Genomic DNA, 23,803 nt, shown 5'->3' with positions numbered 1-23,803 from the left:
GGCAATGACAAATGCACAGTAAACCCCAACAAACTCTTGCAATTTATACAGTTTTTTTCCCACATGTTTTCCTTATTCCATTGTTTGTTCCCTGCTTCGCTTACGTCACTCATTTCCTTAAGACTTATCCCACAAATTCTGTTTATCCTGTCTTGTCCGTGACAAACTCTTATCTCTGACTCCCATAAGGGTGTTAGACGTCAGTCTACTGTAGGTCATTGATTAGGCATATCTTTTCTTCTATCAGGATCTATTTCTATCCAGAGGCCACTTTGACCTCTTTAATTAGGGTTTGTTCCTGTGTCTCCGTGCAAGTGGGGAAAACAGATGTTTTTCCTGTTTGCCCATACATCCACCATTGTTCTGTAATCACGTGTCATGCTAACATATCCTTTCTTTTTGCTGAATCTATATTTTCTCATTCCTGTTCTGTATCAGAATTTATAGTTGCAGAAATAACATTAATTCATTTATATCCCACAATTTCCCCTTTTTCTTTTGATTACCATTTGTTATCTTCTGCATTTTTGTCTCTTTTTTTTTTAACCTCGTTCCCAAAATTCACAAGCATCATTTCAGAGATTTCATCCATCTTGATTTCACTCATCTCCTCATTATTTAGCCGATAAAGTTCCTCTGTCTGATTCCCTCTTAGGGGCATCTGTTTCATCAAGGCTGTTTCAATCAGTCTTTGGGTGAGCCCTCGCATACTGGGTATGACACAACAGCCAATGGCCACCAATACCCCGAATACTACTATCAGGGAAGTAAGGATAGAAACCACCACCCACTTTTTCTGCTAAAATCATATCAAGGGCTATTCTGTTTTCCCATGCCATCCTACTTGTCGCATCAAGCTGTTCTGATATTCCTTTCACCACATATCTTGTATAATTTATAAATCGCTGTTGGTTATAGAAAATGTAATTTATATAATCTACATTTTTATTAATTGTTACTCACCAAAGGAGAGCTGACTCAAAGCCTGCTGCAATCTGGTTACGAGCTTTGAATTCAGGTACTCCCCTAGGGACTCCTACCGAATCAAGATAAATCCTGTCATCAAAAGAAGTATCTAACAGTAATCTCTTACCCCTTCCCTTTTTCCCTACTATCTTTTCCTTCTCAAATGCCAAGGTAAATGGAATTGCCAATTGTACAATTGCACATATCCCTCTCCAATCCGGAGGTAGTGTGGGTCTCAATATTTTTCCTCCACAGAACCACCTCAGATCCGCTCGGGGAACCTTTAGTGCTGAGTAGTTCCCTCCTTTCTCCGTTTCGGTAACATTCTTAATCTCTGTACATAATTTCAGCTCCCTCAAATCTCTCGACCGACTTGTACCTCGCCTGCGCACACACGACGTGTGATTTCCAACTGCGGTGGAAAATGTGGGGGGGACTTTTACATCTTTCTTCCCCAAGGGAGGGAACATCAGAGATAGGGAGGTACAATTCCTATCATTCCATGCAGTCTCATCCTGGTACAGGGCTATCATACATTTCATGCCCTTCCTGACTTGCTTCCACCCGAGCGGAAAGGGAACCACCTGGGCCACTGGCCTACCGGAGACACATGCATAGCAATTGCTTTTGTTCAGAGATTTTTACTGTATACTTTACCCATTTAACCCAGGCATTTGCATCCCCGTACCCAGTTTCTATCTCGATGGTCTGTTGCAAATCCTTTACCTCTATAATTTTTACTACTTCAGGATCATCGGGAGGGGTGAAAGGTTGTATCTCAGTACCCAGTAATTCTAACCATTTTCCCTGTCCTACACTAATTCGAAAACAACTCCTTCCCATTTGTTTTCATTTCAATCCCAAATGTTTCATTTAATTGTATCTCATAAGTGCCCCCCCCCAAAAAAAACTGCTTTGTGCCATGTGGTTTTCCTTATCGTTAGGTATATGGGGTTACACTTCTTATCGAGCTGGTTGGAAGGGGGCCCGGTGTACTGTGACGAGACCATAATACCAAGTACCATCCCTGAGGCCATCCCCATAGGACTTAAGATGTATCTCTGAGCTGCGGTACTGTCTCTGATTAACTACATTCCCACAATGTTCTAAGCTGCATGCATCAGTGTCTATTACTTGTGGATTATCAGACTCAGGAACCATTAATAATACATATGATAATTATATTTTACAAAATCCTAATACCAAGAGGGCTAGCATCATAACTCTAAACATTCCCGGCATTCTAATCATGCTGAAGCACAAAAAGACTTAATATACAATCTTACAGAAATAATCCCGCGCTCGCGTCGCCACTGTATAGTCAGTTACTCGAAGTCTCTTTAATCTGAGTTTCAGCGGGTCTTGCGTTAATTCGGCTGTCCAGACTTCTTCCTCAACTGGAGGGTCCACAAGCCCTTTGATCCGAGTGTAATGAGTCCAGCCTTTTTCCTCTGTCCTTATTGCCGTTTCGGTAGTCAAAAGAGCCTGGTATGGCCCTTCCCAGTCCGGCAGCAATTTAGTCTCTGTCCATGATTGTACTAAGACCCAATCTCCTGGCTGGATGGGGTGAACAGCGAATTCAAGGGGCGGAGTCTGTGCCAATGGGCCCTGTTTCCTGAGGAAAGACAAAGAGGAGGACAAGCCCAGTATATACTTCTTTAAAAACAAATCTTTAGTTTCGGGAATTGGCAATTCTCCATTCGTTCCCAGATAAGGTAATCCAAATAAAATTTTATAGGGGGATAGTCCCAAATCTTTCCTCCGCCAAGGGACAAGCCCAAAAGGCATCCTTTAAATCTATCACACTAAACCATTTGTGATCATGAGGGATCTTACTTAATAACGTGTAGGCGTTTGGCACCACTGGGTGCCTGATCTGTCGTGTAATTACTGGCTGCAGTCCTCGTTTACCTTCTATGGAAATAGGATATTGTCGTTCACAGACAACGTCCCCTTTCCGTTTTAAATTTATTAAAAGGGGAGGGATCTGTAGTTTTCCACGATTCCCTTCTCTAGCCCATACAATAGGGTCTATCTTTCTCTCTGCATCCTCTGTCAACATCGCCAGTTGTACAACTAATTCTTTTTCCTGAATTCCAATCTCCAGTTCCAAAAGGATAATTAAGTCTCTCCCTAGTAAGTTACTTCCTATATCAGGGATATACAGTAGTTCCCCTGTGACCCTATCCTTAGGACCTTCTATCATCATAGGTTCAAATACTGGAACAGTAAATCCTTCCCCTTTTACCCCTGAAACAATAATTGACCGTGTCGACATTTCTACCTTCTTTGTTTTAAAATTCAGCAATGACCGTGCTGCCCCCGTATCTACTAGGAAGACTGCCTTTTCCCTACAGGGTCCCACCTTCAAGTTTATCAAGGGTTCCTGGTGGGCCCCCGAGGGCAGGAACCCCTAACACCCCTATTCTTCAACAAAAGTCATAAGGGGAATTGCCCTTTCTTCCCTTTATAGATCAGAACACTCCCGCTTAAAATGCCCTATCTTTCCACAATAATAGCATCCTGCCTGTGGAGACTTACATCTCTGCCCTTGTCACTCAAACCCTCTATCAAATGTTCCCCCTTGTCCTCTCCCTCTCCCCTTTCCTCTCTGTCCTACATGCTGCCACCCGCCACTCCGGTTGCTCACTATTGGTTCCATTCTCCCCTTAATTACCTCATCTACTGTAGCTACCATCATTTTCGCCTTCTGTTTTCGTCTCTCATCCTCCCTCTTTACAAACACTTTCTGTGCCTCTCTCAACAATTCCTCCAATTGTTTTTTCGCTCCATCCTTCTATATTCTGTATCTTTCTCTGTATGTCTGGCCATGCTCTTGTCACAAAATGTACTTTCAACAGACCCTGTACCACTGGGTCCTCAGGGTTCATTCCAGAACATTTCTGCATTGAGTCCCTTAATCTTTGCAAGCTTTCTGAGGGAGTCTCATCTTTCTCCTGTCTAACTTCAAAGGCTTTAGTCAAATTCTGTGACTTCGGAACTGCCTCACTTATTCCTTTTAGAATCAGGTCTTTCAATTCCCTCATTTCTTCTCTATGCTCCAGGTTTTGGTTTTCCCACTGTGGTCTTTGAGGGGAAACTTCACCTCTCCCTCTCCAGTAAATAGTATATTCAAAATAGACATTAATTCAGCCCAGGTATACAGACTGGGCCCCAGAAATTGATCAATGTGTTCAGACAACGCCACCGGATCCTCAACCAGGACCTCCATTTCCTTTTTAAATGTTCTGACCTCCCCACTAGTGAGGGGGGCACTTACAAACCCAATCTCTTTGTACCCTATGGGTACCTCCCGAAGGGGATAAGTCGTTACGTTCTTCCCCTTTTTCTTTTTTTTTAAAGAAATATTGCAATATTTCTAGCTCCCCATAACTTCAAACACCAATTCATCAATTCATGCTTGACTAACCTTTAAAGCCTGTTCCTAACTTATAAATATATTTATATATTTACGTTCATTTCTTCAGTATTTAATAGTTAAAATGCAAAATGCACACAGTTCCCAATTTTGCAATTCACTGTAATCACCCAGTTTTAGTCCTTTAATTTAGATCCAAAATTAGTTTTCTTAAATAGTCCTGACCGATCATTGCTCAATTACAATACTATAGGTCGTAAAATAATCAGAGCTGCCTTAAAAGAATTTGTCTACTCAAGTTTTTTTTAAAAAAAACTTCTAATGCATGAACAATGGCTGAATCCAAGGTCACAGATATTAACCATAGAATTTTGCTTTTACTACAATCTAATGTTGAACTGAAACTTCAACTGTCCTCCATAAATCGCTTTTATGTAAAGATAAAAGAGATTAGTTAGAAGCTGATAGTCAGGCAGTCATGATCTGTAAAAAGAACAGGAGTTATCATTCTTTTTTTTTCTTCATAACATCGATAGAATCCTTAACCTTAAAAGAAATCATATTAAGTTTCCATAACAAAAATCAGATTCAAAACAGTCCTGGAACTCAAGCTCCAGGGAATAAAACACAAACATTAAATCACCAATAAACAAATGTTCACTCAAACCAAATCACAAAGGGTTAAACTTCCTACCAGCTGGACAGCTCTTTTCATTCTCTCTCTCTCTCACTCTCACATTGACATATAAACTCATATATTCACAAACCCAGTCTTCGTCCGATCTGTACTTTGGTCAGAAGACAGCGGGACGAAGAATGGATTCCTTAGTCCATACAAAGCAACAATATTTAATCATCTTTCTCCCTTGTACAAGTATTATTTTGCCAATTCCACAACATACTGCCCAAAGGACTTTCTGGAGGTATGTTGTAAGGGACCCTGCATCCATTTCCATTGCCTTTTCCTTACTTTGTTTCCCCGGAGGCTTTTTCCTTACCCACAGCACAATCCATATTGAGTTCCTTCGTTAGTCCCTTATTAACTACTAAAACTCAATCCCGGCCACCAAGGCAATACTTAAAAGTCAATTTTCTTACCTTGGGCTGTGCACAGAGTTGCCTGGCCCCTTTCTGCTGTATTATCTATCAACCTCCTATCACTGTCTGATTCAGGTGTCTCCCTTGTAGGATTCACACCAGTCACCCAAGGGAGCAGACCAAACCGGGACACGAGACCACTCCTCAATGGGGAACGGGACGCGTCTTCCCAGTGTCCAAGGCCAGCCACTCCCCTCGGTGATGGAAGAAAATCCCGGACGAGCCCCCCAATTGTGAGAAACAAAAGCTCACTCACTTTAATAATTTCAGTCCGAGACCAAATATCTGAATCAGATTCATTTATTTGTACACTTGCAAGCGGGTGCCTTGTCTAATTGCCAGGTAAGGCAATGACAATGCACAGTAAACCCCAACAAACTCTTGCAATTTATACAGTTTTTTTCCATATGTTTTCCTTATTCCATTGTTTGTTCCCGGCTTCGCTTACGTCACTCATTTCCTTAAGACTTATCCCACAACTTCTGTTTATCCTGTCTTGTCCGTGACAAACTCTTATCTCTGACTCCCATAAGGGTGTTCGACGTCAGTCCACTGTAGGTCATTGATTAGGCATATATTTTCTTCTATCAGCATCTATTTCTATCCAGAGGCCACTTTGACCTCTTTAATTAGGGTTTGTTCCTGTGTCTCCGTGCAAGTGGGGAAAACAGATGTTTTTCCTGTTTGCCCATACATCCACCACCGTTCTGTAATCACGTCTCATGCTAACATATCCTTTCTTTTTGCTGAATATATATTTTCTCATTCCTGTTCTGTATCAGAATTTATAGTTGCAGAAATAACATTAATTCATTTATATCCCACAATTTCATGACGAAAATTCGGGCCTCAAGGAGTGTAGTAGAACAGAGGGACTTCTAATTCAGGTACACGGTTCTCGGAATGTGGAGTCACTGGTAGACAGGATAATGATGAAGGCTTTTGGCACATTGGCCTTCATCAGTCAGGGCACTGAGTTTAGAAGTTGGGAAATTATGTTACAGTTAGACAGGACATTGGTGAGGCTGCACTTGGAGTATTGGGTTCAATTTTGGTATCATTGCTGGAGGAAGGATGTTATTAAACTGGAAAGGGTGCAGGAGATGTTTACAAGGATGTTGCCTGGACTCAAGGGTCTGAGTTATAGGGAAAGGTTGGACACGTGTGGATTTTTTTCTTTGGTCTGAAGAAGATTGAGGGAGGGGGGATTATCACAGAAGTGAATACGTTCATGAGAGGCATGGATAGGGTGAATGAACTCAGCCTTTTGCCCAGGGTTGCAGGATCAAGGAAGAGAGGACATCAGTTTCCAGTTAGCGGGAAAAGAATAAAAGGGGCACTGATTTTACACAGAGGGTGGATTGCATACAGAATAAGCTGACATCTTAAATGGTTGAGACAGGCACAATAACAATATTTCAAAGAAATTTGGAGAAATACATAGATTCAAAAGGGTGAGAAGGATATGTCAGAATACATAGAACATTTGGTTGGCATGGACACTTTGCGCCAAAGGGCCTCTCTCTATGCTGTACGACTCTGTCAATCTCTGACTCTAAGACCAAGGTAGCAATGACTGAAGATCCAGAATAAATGTGGGATAATTTCCAGATAGCTAACACTCCATTGACTTGAAATAGTGAATTTTAAAATTATCCAGATGAAGTTGGAATGCATGGTATAAGGATACATATTCTGGAGTAAATTTACAAACAAAATTTCAACAGGTTTACTCTCTTGGATTTATTGATGAAATATTTTTTTTTAGAAACCTTGCTTTCACTCTAGTGAATCACAGATGTTGATTTGATTGAAGAAGTTATTTTCAAATTTGATACAACACTCCAATATAAATTATAATTACATAAACGTAAACATTTTCAAAATCTGAATTGGTTCTGTGCACAGAGTGCTGGAGTAATGACTTTTAGCAAAGACATTTTCCTTGGGCTGATTTAAGGATTATTTCAGTGCAGATAATGATGAGAGAGTAATAACTCAGGGACAAGAGATAACTATAAATCCAACTACATTGTAGTTTTGTACAAACTGAACGGTTTCACACATAGTTAAATATGATCCTGACACAAATGATCAGTTCACCCATCCCTTTCAAATCTGAGGTTTCCAAATTTTCCAATTTTATGAAAGAGCGGCAACATTCTGGACAATAGTTACAAACCTGAGCAAAACAAAACTAATTTCGCTATGTTACTAAATCATGTACATTACCGACACATGTTGGAAATCTAACGAAGATCTGTCTGACATTTGTATTTTGCGTGAGTCCAGTCCTATCCGGGCAAAGACCTCACTGACTCTGCAATGAAATTATTTAATTTTCCCACCAGAAATACTCCACTGACCCTGCAGGGAAATGACTTGGTAAACCCAGGAAAGATCCCACTGACCCTGCAGTGAAATGTTCTAGTCTCCTCTTGGAAAGACTCCACTGAACCCAGTCTGAGACCCACTGACTGATTCAGTTCCAACACTGTCATGTAGCGCCACCTCCCGCCTGTGGAGCAACATGACAGGCAGGAAGGTCCCGGGGTTCCTTCAGCTCACAGCTCACTCTACCCAGTCAGTCCCTCTCTACAATTGAGCTTCTATTTGTTTCTTCTCTCCCCCTCCCTCCTTCTTTCCCCCAGACTGAGACCGGCCCCCATCAGTTTACAGCTGGCAGGAGGCAGGGGGACGGAGTGAAATTATGGGATGGATCTGTCAGGGCCCTTTAATCCCGTAGATTGTCAGCGGGGCGGTGACTTTCCCGCCTTCATTCCATCCCGGATTGAAGATGGGAAAGATCCTCTCAGTGAAAGTGTGGGTGAAAGTGTGGAGATGGGACATGGTGTCCGCATTGTAAAATGACACCTGTCCACCCTCATGGTCCAGGAAAACCCCGATCTTCCGGGGATTCACACTCAGGGAGACGGGGGTCAGGAAGGGGGAGGTGGCGACATCCGGGTACCAGCCCCACAATCCAGAATCCAGTCTCCGGGCTCGGGGTGATCCCCCGTTTCCTCTCCACAGACTCTCGGACCACTCCCAGAGCCCACCAAAACATCTCCCCCAGCTCCACCTCCCAGTAATGTCTCCCTGATGTGAATCCCTCTGATCCCTGGACGCATTCCCAGGAATCAAATCTCTCCGGGGAGTCAGGGAGCAGCTGCTCTGTGTCTCCGAGTCTCACACTGGTCCGGTCCTCAGACAGGATGAGCCAGGGATGCGCTGGGTTTGGATCCAGAGTCAGAGAGGCTGGAGCTGGGGAAGAGATCAAATAACACCGTCAGAGAGAGGGAGGGAGAGAGTAGCCACGCAGAGTGAGGGGAGCAGGTCCTGAGGGGTTGAGGAATGGAGGAGGATGAGAGTGAATGGAAGACAGAGAGTCTGGAATAGGGGAATTTGAACAGGGAGGCGAGACAGGGTAAGGGGAGTGAGTGAGGGAGAGTGCAGTGAGTGACGAGAGTGGAGGAATGACGAGGTGAAATGGGTAAGGCGGAGGGATGGGAAGGGAGGAGTGATGGAGGAGAGATGAGAGGGTTCATTTGGAGGGGCGTGGGCAGGGAAATGAAATGCATAGGAAGAACAGAACCCTAGCGCTAACCTTAACCCTATTGCTGTAGGGAAAGAAAGGTTAAAGAGAGGAGGAGAGTGAGGCGATGTGGGATAGAAGGCGGTGAATGAGGAAAGGTGAGAGACGGATGACGGCCGAGTGAATGGGCAGTATGAGAGAGAGAGAGAGAGAGAGAGAGAGACAGAGGTGGGGAGAATAAGGGGGAGCTCAGAAGGAGGTGAGCAATGGGAGGGTTGAGTGCTCAGGTGAGAGCGATGGGAAGGGGTATCCCTTGGGACGGGATCATCTGGGGAGCCAGGAGAAGTGGGGAGAAGAAGGGGGAACTGTGTGGATGGGAACTGTGATGGTAGTGGCAAGGGGGAGTGTGCAGGGGAGGATAAACGGAAGCAGAAGGTGAAGGGAGAGTGAGAGCAGAAGTGGAGAGAGAAAAAGCACGAAGAGATGGGGAAGGAGAGCGAGCGAAAAGGGATAGCAAAGGGATGTGGGACAGCAGAGAGGAGTGTCAGATGGTGGGGCCAGGAGGGGGAGGGGAGAGTGATGACCAGATTGAGGGGCTATGGGAGAGGTGCGGGAGAGTGAAGGGTTCAGTGAGAGTGAATGGTATGGACAGGATGGGGGAATGGCTAGTTCCAGGAGGAAGTGACAAATTAGCAGGGCAGAGTGAGTAGAAGAGTGATGGCGATGAAATGGAGAAGGGAAAGTGAGAGGAAGGGGAGAATAAGAGGAGGGGAGTGTAATGAGGAAGTGATCATGAGGGGTGCGATAACAAGAGGAAGGAAGGATGAGGGTGAGGGGAAAGGGAGATTGGGGCAGAAGGGGACAGGCAGTGGAAGGTTGGTAAATGAAAGAAAAGGGGAGAGTGAGGTGATGTGAGGGGGTGAGAATGGGAATAGTGAGGGGACGTAGGAGTAATGGGCAGCTAGGTAGTGGGGAGACTGAGGGAGGGTTGACTGAGGTTGCATTTGTAAGGGAGAGTTTAGCGAAGGGGGAGGGGAGCATCATGGAAAATGGGAGGAAATGAGGAGAGGTATTTGACCTCAGGGCAGGGAATGGAAGTGTGAAGCAATGGAGCAAGTGATGGAGGAGGGAATTATTGGAAGCGAAGTAAGGATATGGGAGAGGGTGTGGTGGTTTTGTGAGGGGAGGGGTCTGTTTGGGATGGGGTAGAGGAGAGTGAGTGATAGTATCGAATGGGAGGGTGACAAAGGAGGTCTGCAAAATAAGTGGACATTTGAGGTTTGGAGATCGGGAGAGTGAGTGGGAGGGTTGAAAGATGGAGATACGTGAATGAGGGGAAGGGAGAAAGGGAGTGAGAGTGAGGAGGAAGAAATGGCTGAGCTGGAGGGGAGAAATACAGGTTCCTTTTGGCCACGGCAGAGGAGAGTGAGTGGCAGGGAGTGACAAGGTACATAAGTATGTGTTAAGAGGACAGAGAATTAATCCATGTGAGGAAGCGAGAGAGTGCAAAATAAGGTCTTGTGGGGATTCTGAAGCTGAGTGAACTGGAGGATGAGGTGGAGTCTGTGCGGTGGGAGAGGAGAGTCAAGATGAGGGGAGTTTAGGGTGGGGGTTTCAAAGGAAGGACAAAGTGGGGTCTCGGAAGTTGAGGAAGGCTGTGGAATGTGGAGAAGGTGAGTGAATTTGAGGATGAGGTGGAGGGGGAGAGATGTGGAGGCAAGAGTGAAGGGGAAGAGGAGTTTGAGGAGGCAAGATTAAAAGGGAGGGGAGAGTCAGGGGTGGGGGTAATCATGGCAGAGTGATTATGGAGGAATGGAGTGGAGGGGGAGGGTGAACATGAGATAGGAGTGAGGGGCAGTATAAGGCAGAGGGTGAGAGCAGAGCGAGGTTGAGGGGAAAGTGACTAGATTGGGAAGCTGTGTTCAAGAGGCTAGTGAGGGAGAGGGAAGCATGAGCTGACAGGGTGGGAGGAGTGATCAGGAGGGGGATGTGAGATTGAGGGGGAATGGGAGAGCAGGAGAGAGTGAGGGGGCATTGATGGGTTGGTGCAGGCAAGCAGACTGTCAGGGGGATGTGGAGGGACAAGGATAGTGAGGTGGAGGGGAGAGTGAGGTGGAGGGGAGAGGGAATTGTGAAGGTTGGACAATGAAGAGAGGATGGGTTTGATTGAATGGCAAACAGTCAAGAGAAATGGACGGATGTGGTGAATGTGGAGGTGAGTGGGATGGACGGTGGGTAATACACTGAGGCCGTGCTCTGTCAGGCTAAGGGACGGTTAATGGCAGGTACAAACCAAGGTTGAGGGGAGAGTGACCTGGATGAGAAGCTGAACTAGAGGGTACAGAGAATGAGGGGCAAGAGTGAATGAAGAGTGAGCAGGAGGGCAGACAGAGAATGGGAGAGGTGGGGATGGATAGGGAGAGTATGGTCAGAGATGGGAGTGGGGAGTGAGCAGAAGGGAGACAATGAGAGCAGGAGAGAGTGGGGTGGGAGATCAGGACGGAGTGTTGGTTAGAGGGAGGGCAATGAAGAATGAAGAATTTTAAAAACAAGGAGCATTCCAGAAATAGAGGAAACCTGTAGAATTGCCAGTTACAGAGTGATCTCTACTGCATGGGACAAAAACTGTCAGTGCAGGAACAGTGAGAAATTAAGTAGGTTAATGGGAAGTTTTCTCTTTTTGTTGAGATAAGATTAACATAACAGTAAAAATGTTATTGTTTTTCGTTGTCGAGGGAATCAGCGAGTCCACTTCTTGAGCCACAGAGTAAAAGAAAATGAAGTTTACATACTCCTAGAGGCTGGTGTCTGATCTGAGAGAGAAAGTAGTGGTGAGTTTATTACCAGCGTCACCATCCCTCACTGAAGGGGCACAGATGAGAAGACAGGATCTTCACAGTGTAGGAACTGCTCAGCACCGTCCCCATGACCTGTCCTACCGGCCTATCTCCTTTTCCACCTATCCATTCCAACCTCCTTTTTGAACTATCACCTTCATCCCACCCCCATCCACCCATTGTACTCTTTGCTACCTTCCACCGCCGTTATCGCTGACCTATCACCTTCATCCCACCCCCATCCACCCATTGTACTCTTTGCTGCCTTCCACCACCGTCCTCGCTGACCTATTACCTTCATCCCCACCCCACGAACCTATTGTGCTCTATGCTACTTTCTCCCCACCCCCACCCTCCTCTCATTTATCTCTCCACCCTTCAGGCACTCTGCCTGTATTTATGACAAAGGCCTTTTGCCTGAAATGTCGATTTTCCTGCTCCTCGGATGCTTCCTGAACTGCTGTGCTTTTCCACTACTCTACTCCAGAATCTGGTTTCCAGCATCTGCAGTCATTATTAGCTAACCAACCGACACAGCCATAGAGTAACACAGCATCAAGTGAGGCCCTTCAGCCCATTGTGGCCACGCGAGTCATCAAGGGCCTAACAACGTCTATTCCATTTCCCAGCAGCTCGGGAACTTGGGGAACTAAATAGTGATGAATTGGAAAGAGTTCATATTACAGAAGAGGATGTGCTGTGGAGGTCTTCAATTATACAAAGCTAGACAAATCCCCGCGACTCATCAGGTGTTCACCAGAAACTAGGGAACAGATTGCTGGACCTCTTGCTGTTATATTTGTATTAACAACAGCTAGAAGCGAGTTGCCAGAACTGGAGGTGGGCTGATTTGGTGTCATTATTTAAGAAAGGCTGGAAGGAAAAGTGAGGGAACTGTATACCAGTGAGCTTTAGATCAGTGTTCGTTAAGTTATTGGAGATGGTGGGACAGGATATACATGCATTTGGAAAGGCAAATGCCTTATGAGGAATTGTCAACATGGTTTTGTAAGTGGGAAATCACATCTTGATTGAGTTTTTTGAAGATGTTATAAAGAAGATTGATGAAGACAGAGCAGTAGACGTTGTCCACATGTACTTCAGCAAAGCATTCAACAAGGTTCTTCATGGTATACTGGTGAGTAAGGTTAGATCACATGGGATTCAGGGGGAACTAGCCAATTCAGTACAAAATTGGATTGAAGGTAGAACGCAGAATATGATGTTTGCTTTTCAGACTGGAGACCAGCGGTGTAACACAAGGATTTGGTGCTGGGTCCCATTGCCTTTGGTCATGTATATTAATCATTTAGGCACGAACATCGAAGGCATGATTCCTAAATAGTTCAGTCACCTCCCTCTATTTCTTAACCTCTCTGCTTCCATCTCTGGCAACAGTCTCCAGATGGATGGTTACTATAAACCCACATCCCTCAACCACCTGGACCACACCTCCTCCCACTCAGTATCGTGCAAGAACTCCATTCCATTCTCCTAATTCATCTGCCTCTGCCACGTTTGGTCCACGAGACATTCCATTCGTAAACATCCCAAATATTCACCTATTTCAAACAATGTGCATTTCCCCCCTTTGTCATCCAGACATCCCTCCACCGCAGCACCTCCATTCCCAGTTCCACTGCACTAAACATTCCCACCTTTATGCAATAAAGACAGAGACCCCCTTGTCCTCACCTACCACCCCACCGGTCTCTGCATCCAACACATCATCCTCAAACATTTCTGCCAAATCCAACTAGACTCTACCACCAAACTGTTCCCTTCACCAGTCTTTGGTTTGTGCTACTCTCCCCACCAACACCCACGCCTCCCCTCCCCGACCTTCCCCTCCCCCCTGAACCCCCAGGTACCTTTTCCTGCAACTGGAAAAAATGCAAACCCTGCCGGTACATGACCCCCCTCAGTTCCATTCAGGGCCCCAAACAGTCCTTCCAGGTGAGACAGAGGTTCACCTGCCTCTTTTCCAACCTAGGGGAGAAAGTGAGATCTGCAGATGCTGGAGATCAGAGCTGAAAATGTGTTGCTGGAAAAGCGCAGAAGGTCAGGCAGCATCCAGCGAACAGGAGAATCGACGTTTCGGGCATAAGCCCTTCTTCAGGACCTAGTTTACTTCCAACATAGTTTACTGCATCAGGTGCTCCCGATCTCGTCTTCTCTACATCAGAGAGACCAAAAGTAAACTAAGGGAATGGTTCACTGAGCTTCGCAGCTGCGTCCGTGGGGCCCAACCGGACCTCCCAGTCACTGCCCATTTAATTCCCCTTCCCACTCCTTTTCCAATATGACCATTCTTGGCCTCCTCCATTGCCACAATGATTCAAACCCGACATTGGAGGAACAACACATTCACCACCTGGGCGGTTGACAGCCAGGAGGACTTAACGACGAGATCTTCCATTTCAAATAATCTCCCTACCCATCCCCGAATCGCTTCTGAGCCCCTCCCCCTCCCTTCCACTACTCCCAGCCACCAACCAGACTCATTCCACAAAATAAGAAGATTGGCAGAAATGGTCTATAAGATCCCAAACACCAGCTACACGGTGGGGCAGAGAATAATCAGGAGATAAAAAGTGCAAGTAACATTATCCTCAAACATTTATCAGGGGCAAATGTTTGGGCAACTTTTATCAACATGTCGATTGAAACTGTGAGATTAGCAGTGGAAACCATGAGCACATAGTTTCCTCGAACAATTTTGTAAATACAACTACGTATTTGGCTATTTTGAATCTGGTAATGTATAATGAGGCAGGTTTAATAAATGATGTCAGAGTCAACACTGACCATAACATGGAGGAATGTAGCATTCAGTTTGAAAGGGAGGATCTTGTTGGGAAATAACTGTGCTAAGCTTAAACAAGGGTAATTGCAAAGGAATGAGAGCTGAGCTTGCTGAGCTTGCTGAAACATCAGGCCGTTGTGTCAACAACAATCACCAACCTCATTTCATCTGCCCCCACTCCAAATGCCTCCAGCTGATAGTCCCCCTACCCCACACAGTTCACTTCTACCTCCTTCCCAAAATGCACAAAGAGGATTGCCCAGGCAGACCCATTCATTCTGCCTGCTCCGGCCTCACAGAACCCATCACTCCCTGCCATGACTCAGTCTTGTCTCCCCTGCTCCAGTCCCTCCTCACTTACAGCCAACATTCCTCTGACACTTTATGCCAGTTCCAAAAGTTAGTTTGCGGCTCCAGCTGCCTTCTCTTTAACATGGATATGCAATCCCTCCACAATTCCATCCCCTACCAGGATGGTCTCAGGGCTTTCCACTTCTTCCTGGATCAAAGATACCACCTCTCCTACCCCCACCACCCTCCTACCCTTGGCCGAGCTCATCCTCACCCTCAACTTCTCTTTTAACTCCCCTCATTTTTTTGGGTCCAAGGGGTAGCCATGGGTACCCACATGGGCCTCCAGTCTTGTCTGTCTCTTTGCGGGGTACATGGAACATTACTTGTTATAGTCCCATTCCAGTCTCGCACACAAGTCTTTCTCTAATGTGTTGATAATATCATCGATGCTAAACTCCTTCCAAGTTCCACCCTGCTCTCACCTTCACCTGGGCCATCCTTGACTTCTCCCTTCCTTTCCTCAACATTCCTGTTTCCATTTCTGGTGATAGACTGGCCACTAATATCCACTATAAACCCACTGACTCCCACAGGTACCTGGATGTACATCCTCGCACTCTGCTTCCTATAAAGACTGCATTCCTTTCTCCCAGTTATTCCATCTCCATCGCATTTTTTCCGATGCTGCCAACTCAACAATGGAGCTTTCAAAATGTCCACCTTCCTCCTGAACCATGGATTCCCCAGCACAGTTGTTGACAGGGCCCTCAACAGAGTCCAACCAATCTCTGGCATTTAAGACCTCACCATCTCTCTTTCCTCCTGCAACAGTGATAAGGTTCCCCTTGTCCTTACTTACAATCCCACCTCGAAGTTCTTTTGCCATAATTTCTGCCACCTCCAGCAAGATGCCCCCGCCAGACACATATTCCTCTCCCCTCCCTTGTCCACCTTCCATAGGGACTGTTCCCTTCAGGACACCCTGGTCAACTCTTCCCTCACTCCCAACAGTCCCCCACAGCCTCATGGCACCTTCCCCCATAACTGAAGAAATGGAACACCTGTCCGTATCCTTCCTCCCCCACCCCGCCTCAGTATTCAAGGGCCCGAAGAGACCTCCAGGTGAAAAACAACGCCTTCTCTGCACTTCACTCAATCTAATTTACTGCATTTGCTGCTCACAATGTGGTGTCCTCTACACTGGGGAAATAAAGCAGAGACTGGGTGACCGCTTTGATGTACACTTCATTCTGTCTATAAAAATGACGTTGAGCTTCCAATTGCCTGCTCCTTTAACACATCATCCTGTTCCCTGTCCAACATCTCTGTCACAGGCTTGATGCAGTGCTCCAGTGAAGCTCAGCACAAACTGAAAGAACAACATCTCATTTTCCATTTCTGGACTCTGCATCCTCCAGGACCCAATATCAAGTTCGATAATTTTAAGGTCTGCGCTCTCCCATGTCCTTACTTCAACCCCAACGGACCAGGACTCATTATACAGAGTCTGGTATGACACACAACCCATTGTTAGCCACAAATGGTCCCATTAACAGCTCCGCACCCTCCGAGGCAGATTGTTATCCATCTCTTGGTCTGTTCAAATGCCCTTCATTGTATTTGGGCTCTATGCCCATCTATCATACAGTCCTTACACTAACTCCCACAATAACATCTGCATACGATCCGACATTTTCTGAGCTACCATCAGTTCTGAGGAAGGGTCACTCGATCCAAAACATTAAATCTGAGCTTTCCCAGTAATTTCTGTTTTTGTATCTTATTTACAGCATCCACAGTTATTTTGGTTGATATTTATCTGCTACAGTTTTCATCACTGACCACTTCAGTAAGACCATCACACACCTTCTCTTATACAATGTTGTCTCTCAGTGTTTGCAACTCCTTCTCTTCACTAAAGTATCTAAATCCCACATTCCCCACTCGACCATCCTCTCCCCCCATTCTCAAAACAACCAATTTCGAACTTCCACACCCTTACCCCCCCCCCCCCACCCCCGCCACCCCCCCTCATCTTTTACTGTTCTATCAGTAATTCCTTCTTTCTCTTCCTTGACATGTTTGTTTCCATTTCTGGGGATAGACTGACCAATATTATCCACTATAAAGCCGACTCTCCCAGCTACCTGGAGTATACATCCTTCTACCCTTCTTCCTGCAAAGACTCCATTCCATTATCCCAGTTCCTCCATCTCTATTCCATACGCTCTGATGAGGCAAACTTTGACAAGGGAGCTCCAGAAATGTCCACATCCTTCATCAACTGAGAATTCCCCAGCACTGTTGTTTACGGGGCACTCAATCAGGTCTGACCCACCTCCCACACTTCTGCCCTCACCCCCTCTCTTTTCTGCCACAACAGCGATAGCGTTCTGCTTGTCTCAACCTGCCATCCCACCAGCATCCACAACTGGAAAAGCATCAGGCACCATTTCCACCAGCTGCAGTAAGATGTCACCACCAGACACATATCTCCCTTCGCTCCCTTATCAGCCTTTTGCAGGGTCAGTTCTCTCTGGGATACCCTGCTGCACTCTTTCTTTACTTCCAACACCACTCACAGCCCACGGTAACATTCTCAGCAACTGTCGAAGGTACAACACCTGCCCATTTACCTCCTCCCTCCTCAGTCTTGCACAATCAAGTCTCTAGCATTCACTCCTCACAAGGTGGTCTCCTCTATATTGGAAAAACAAAGTATCTGTGTTCTGCTTGAAAAAAGACCCTGAACTTCCAGTTGCTGACCACTTTGACACACCAGCCTGTTCTCTGGGCAACATCTCCGTCTCAGGCTTGCTGCAGGGCACTACAGAAGCTCAGCGCAGTCTGGAAGAACAACAGCTCATTTTCCACTTCCAGACCCTGCAGCTCCCTGGACTCAATTTCAAGGCCAATAATTTCAGGCCCAGAGCTCTCCCATGACTACATAGTGGATCGTCTTATCACTGCCATTTTACTCTGCCTATTATTCACTGTTAACAGTCTCCATTACAAGATATTCACTCTTCGAGCCTAGTCATTATCCACTTCTTTGTCTTTCTAACGGTTTTTCTCTCTCTTTGGGGTCTTTCCCAATCTATCATTTCCTCCTTAACTCCTCCTCCTCTGTACATTCTGCAAAAAAAAAAGACTTTTCACAGCTACTATCAGCTCTGAGGAAGGCTGACTCAATCTGAAAGGCTAACTCAGATTTGTCTCCATAGACGCTGATAGATCTGCTTAGCTTTTCAAGCAATTACTGTTTTTATTTCTCATGACCCCCCTTACATATGCGCCTGTTAACACTGGCTCTTTAATGTCTACATGCCTTCCTAATATTATGATAAAACCTGTTCCTCCAATGTCGCTCCAGATTCAGTCTCCTCTCAAAATCCTGTTACTGTGTTCTATACCTCTGGTTAGACAGAATCCTTCACTGCTCTGACACACAGAGACACTTACCCAAATTGACCCACAGAAAATACAATGCTTCCAGGGAGAGTCTCCCAGAATTAACAACTAGGATGTGAAGATGTAAAGTGGGGCCTTGGAGATCCTGCATAACTGGATCAATCATCAAGAAAATGAATACAGTGTTTACCTGGGTGAATGGTGTGTATCATCTCTCTCCAGACTGTGTACTGTAAAGGGCCGGTGAACTGTCCGAGAGACAGAGAGGCAGCAGCAGCTGAGAGTGTCTTCATCTCAGCATGAATCCTGTAAACATGAAACAGATGACATTATAAGCTCTGCTTTGTTAGAACATTTATGAAAAGATTTAAATATTCAAGTTTTCCGCAATTTTCATGATTAAGTCAATGGGTTAGAATGTTCATCTTATTTTTGTAAATGATCCAACACGAATTCAATAATGCAAGGGCAAGGATTGGAAACCCCTAAGTCCAGAGAAAGGCCCATGTCCTGAAAACAGATTAGGTAATGAGACATCACACACTTCAGGAGATAGTGAACATTCCCCCCAACCCCTTGTTGTATTATAAACAGAGCTTGTGGAACAGAGACAAAAAAACTGAAACATCTAAAAGCATCATGTCCAACTGTGTAATGTATGAGTCCCACAACCCTCTGAGAATCCTGTTCCTCTACTTCCAGCCTCTTGACCATCTCTGATTTTAATCTCTCCCCCCATTGGATGTTGGACCTTCAGCTGCTGAGACCCTCAGATCTGAATCCTTCATCTCTCCATTCCTCTTTCCCCTTTTAATCATCTAGATAAATAGCTCAGTGACACTTTACTGTACTTTCCAACGCACCTGTAAAATACCTCAGAACATTAGATTACACGAATTAAAGTTTTTTTTTTAATTTTGTGTTTATTGTACCCTTTATCAAGGCTACAATCTGAGTAAGTATTGTAAAAAATGAAATTCCCCCTTTCAACTCTGACTGTCCTGGGTTGGTCAGGAAACATGCAGGGACAGGGGTGGCCATTCCCTGGGCCATGTCTCTTTCTCTCTGGGTCAGGGGGAGGGTCACAGTCACAGTCACACAAACAGTCACGAAAATCAGGACAGTGATCCCTTCCAGCCTCGGAACCAGGTTGTATCATTTACAGGCATTTGTCATTGTTTACAGTATTGTAGAAGAATTTCATAAAATCTAATACGGTCTCAACCCTGCAATAAATTTCTTATAATGAAAACACTCCTGTGTGAACCATAACGGAAATAACTGTCACCGTTTAAAGTGGCGACAATAACCAGGAAATAATCCCCTAATAATCTGTCCCTGAGTTATTGAGCAAACTGCAGTGATAGTAAAGAGCATGTCCTACCTTCTCTTCCGACAACCTTCCTCCTGAAAAAAATGCATCACAAACAGTGAGGATGGCAGTAACAGATTTCAGGAGTAGACAGACAGGCTGCTGAAATGAACAGACATAACACGGAAGTGTGAAGTGAGACATTTTGTAAGGAAGATTGAGGAGAGGGTAAAATACAGACATAGTGACTCTCACACTCCCATTGTACCAGACACACCCACACACTCTCCACATGGGACTGTAAGTGGATTACAAATGTAACAGATCAATTTCTTGTCAGTTTCACAAAACAGCTTCAGATCTCGCTGATGATTTCTCACAGTGAGGTTTACTTTCCTTCTCTTTCCGATCCAGGAAATACTTAAACTTGAGGAACATGGAGAATAAAAGAGAACAAATAAAAACATCACGACCCATTCCCGGGATAATGTCGGTATACCCGAGGATCTGCAATGTGGCAGTTGTTATTTGAAAAGATCGGAAATTTACAGGAAAATCTCAGCAAGTGTAGAAGGATCCGTGGAGAGAAATCAGAGTGAACGCTGCGGAAGCATTGATCCTTCTTCAGTGACAACGGCAGAATCGTTTGGACAGTCACAAGGTCGGTTCACTTTTTTACACGACATTCCATATTATTTTTACAGTTGCCATCATGTCCGAAATCTGTCTGAAATAACCTGCAGTATCTTCCCTCACCTTCAGAAACATCAGGTTGTCTTTTTGTTCCATCTCTTTCTGTAACTTTGAGAGTTCCTCCTCAATAGAATTTAAGTTCTCCTGAATCCCTCGAAGATTTTTCTCCATTGGTTCGACAATCCTCTCCTCTTTCTCCCTGAGATCTCTGAGTATACGCTGCTCTTTCTCAGTGAGAATCGGGTGCATTTTAGTGAACTCGGATATGATGTGGGTCTGCAGACTGCTCCCCTGGTCCTACCAAATGAAATATGAAACCTCATTAATGTCCCGCCGTAAAAGGAAACAAAACTAATCGAGACCCCAGAAAATCAGAGTTAAAAATCACACAACACCAGGTTATTGTCCAAAAGGTTTGATTGGAAGCACACTAGCTTTCGGAGCGTCGCTCCTTCATCACGTGGTAGTGGAGGGCTCAATCGAAACACACAGAATTTACAGCAAAAATTTACAGTGTGATGCAACTGAACAATCGATTGTCTGTTAAACCTTTCATCTGTTAGAATACCATAACAGTTTCACTTCTTTCATGTGTAAACCACAAAATCATTTTTCAAAATAGTTGCATTCTCAGGTTAGCTGTTAACAATGGTGATAGCTAGACAATATGTTGAAGGTGTTAGCCCCCTGTGCTCTCTGTCTATGCCATAATATTTAGATTGATTCTCATCTTAAAAGTGAGATAACGGAGTTTTACATGAATTCATGCAGTTTTTGAGCAAAGTACAATGTAACCCTGCAAGTACAAATTCACCCCACAAAGGGTGAAGGTTTTGGTGAGGTGCTCATCCTCATTGATAATGTGTTGCAGGTCGCCTTCCCCACACCTCCACTACTTGCCTTTAAACAACCGCAAAACCTCAAACAGATTGTTGTTCGTAGCAAGCTGCCCTGCTCTCAGGACAACTCCATACAACCCTATCACGGTAGGTGCTGCAAGACGTGTCAGAGTGTGGACATAGATACCACTATTCCGTGTGGGGATACCTCCCACCCTGTACATGGCAAGTCCTCATGTGATTCAGCCAACATTGTCTACTTTATACATTGCAGGCAAGGATGCCCGGAGGCATGGTACATTGGGGAAACCGAGCAAAGGCTATGACAATGGGTGAATGGGCATCGCACAATAATCAACAGACAGTAGTGCTCTCTCCCAGTTGGGGAACACGTTAGTAGTCTAGGACATTCGACCTGGGATCTTCGGGTGACAATCTTCCAAGGCGGAGTTCGGGACAGGCAGCAGCGAAATGTGACCGAACAGAGGCTGATACTAAGTTCGGTACCCAGAGGGAGGGCCTCAATCAGGACCATGGGTTCATGTCACATTACAGGTGACCATCATTGCACTATACACACACAAAGATGGTCCGACACACGCACTCTCTCACACGCACACAGGCACTCCTATACACACATACAAATGGACACACATATACACAGACGTGCACACAGGCACCCACACACACCCTTACAGACACACATACTCCCACACTCACATGTGCACCCCCTCACAGACTTAAGACTCTCTGCACTCACTACACACACACTTTCTCACACTCATAACCCCCAACCCAGATAGACAAACACACAGACAAAGACCCACATACACACATATATTTTGGGGGGTGAATTTGTACTTGCAGGGCTACATTGTACTTTGCTCAAAAACTGCATGAATTCATGTAAACTCCGTTATCTCACTTTTTAGATTAGAATCAATCTAAACATCATGACAAAGACAGAGAACACAGGAGGCTAACACCTTCAACATGTTGTCCAGCTATCACCATTGTTAACAGCTAACCTGAGAATGCAACTTTTTTAAAAAGAGTTTTGTGATTTATATATGAAAGAAGTGAAACTGTCATGGTTTTCTAACATATGAAAGGCTTAACAGACAATCAATTGTTTAGTTACATCACACTGTAAATTTTTGCTCTAAATTCTGTGTTCGGATTGAGCCCTCCACTACTACCTGATGAAGGAGCGACGCTCTGAAAGCTAGTGTGCTTTCAATTTGTATGCTGCATAGAGTCGTTTGCCGAGTCCATCAGTAAGGATGCGAGCCTGAGAGGGGTGACTATTCCTGGCAGCGGGGACCTGCAGGTTAAGGCCTCCCTGTACATGGATGATGTTGCCGTTTTCTGCTTGGATCCACTGTCGTGCGCAGACTCATGTGCATATGTGACCAGTTTGAATGGGCCTTGGGGGCCAAGGTAAACCGAGGCAAGAGCGAGGCCATGCTCTTCGGGAACTGGCTGATAAATCCTCGATCCCCTTCATCGTCAGGACCGACCACCTGAAGGTGCTGGGTATTTGTTTCGGGTGGGGGGGGCTTGGGTGTGCGCCAAGTCTGGTGAGGAGCGTATCAGCAAAGTGAGGCAGAAAGTGTGCAGATGGAAGCTACGGTCACTCTCCATCATGGGAAGAAACCTGGTCATCAGGTGTGAAGCACTGTCATTGCTGTTATACTTTGAGCAGGTCTGGCCTATTCCCAGAACCTGTGCCACTGCAGTCACCCGGGCCATCTTCCAAGTTATATGGAGATCAAACATGGGCCAGGTCCGAAGGAACTCAATGTATAAATGACCTGGGCAACGGGGGAAAAATACACCCAGTGCTACCCTCACCCTGATGGCCACCTTTGTGTGTAGCTGCATCAAGCTCTGCGTGGATCCCCAGTACGCAAACACCATGTGTCACTACATACTGAGGTTATACCTGTCCCCGGTGTTGCAAAGGATGGGCCTGGCCTCGCTGCCGCGGAATGCTCCGAGTAGTTAGACCGTTCCGTATCACCTGTCCTTCATGGAGAAGTTTATGAAGAAAAACACATTTGACCACAAGTCCATCAGGAAGTGGTCAGCACGTACTGGCCTTGAGACCCTTCGGGAAAAGGAGAGGGCGGATCCTATCGAGCGGTTCCCTGAGCAGACTGTCAAAGCCATTTGGCAGAATGCCTCATCGCCAGAACTTTCTAACAAGCACCAAGACATGGCTTGGCTGGTGGTGAGAAGGGCTCTGCCTGTGAGATCCTTCATGCACGCCTGGACTCTCAGCTGCACTGCAAGTTGCCCTCGAAGCGACTGCGGGGTGGGGGGTGGGGAAACGAGACTGTCACACACCTCCTTCTGAAATGTGCCTGTGCAGAAGAAGTCTGGAGAGGAATGCAATGGTATTTGTAGAGGTTCGTCCCGAGCAGCGCCGCGACGTGGGACTCCGTGCTCTTTGGTCTATTCCCCAGGACGCGAACCAAGACGAACATCAACTGTGCCTGGAGGATCATCAACTCAGTGAAGGATTCTCTCTGGGTGGTCTGAAACCTGTTGATCTTCCAGCTGAAGGAGTTGACGGCGACTAAGTGTTGCAGACTGGCACATTCCAAGGTTCAGGACTACTTGTTGAGGGA

At 45.6% G+C, this 23,803-nt stretch overlaps 1 pseudogene across 1 annotated transcript in view; it reads right to left on the bottom strand.

Annotated features, from left to right (window-relative positions):
• Positions 1 to 5,738: 5,738 nt before the first annotated feature.
• LOC148140103 (E3 ubiquitin-protein ligase TRIM69-like) overlaps positions 5,739 to 23,803 on the bottom strand; it is a 63,891-nt pseudogene continuing 45,826 nt past the window's right edge. Inside the window, exons 9-12 of the transcript XR_015752914.1 lie at positions 20,395 to 20,628; positions 19,711 to 19,733; positions 18,517 to 18,632; positions 5,739 to 8,707 (exon numbers count right to left, since the gene is read on the bottom strand). The product of XR_015752914.1 is annotated as an E3 ubiquitin-protein ligase TRIM69-like (transcript). The remainder of the gene's footprint in view (positions 8,708 to 18,516; positions 18,633 to 19,710; positions 19,734 to 20,394; positions 20,629 to 23,803) is intronic.

The sequence above is a fragment of the Chiloscyllium plagiosum genome, unplaced genomic scaffold (assembly GCF_037043375.1).
Source record: "Chiloscyllium plagiosum isolate Xiang-an unplaced genomic scaffold, Cpla_swu_hap1 HiC_scaffold_35, whole genome shotgun sequence".
NCBI classification, from domain to species: Eukaryota; Metazoa; Chordata; class Chondrichthyes; order Orectolobiformes; family Hemiscylliidae; genus Chiloscyllium; species Chiloscyllium plagiosum.
This window is presented reverse-complemented; position numbering and strand designations above follow the sequence as displayed.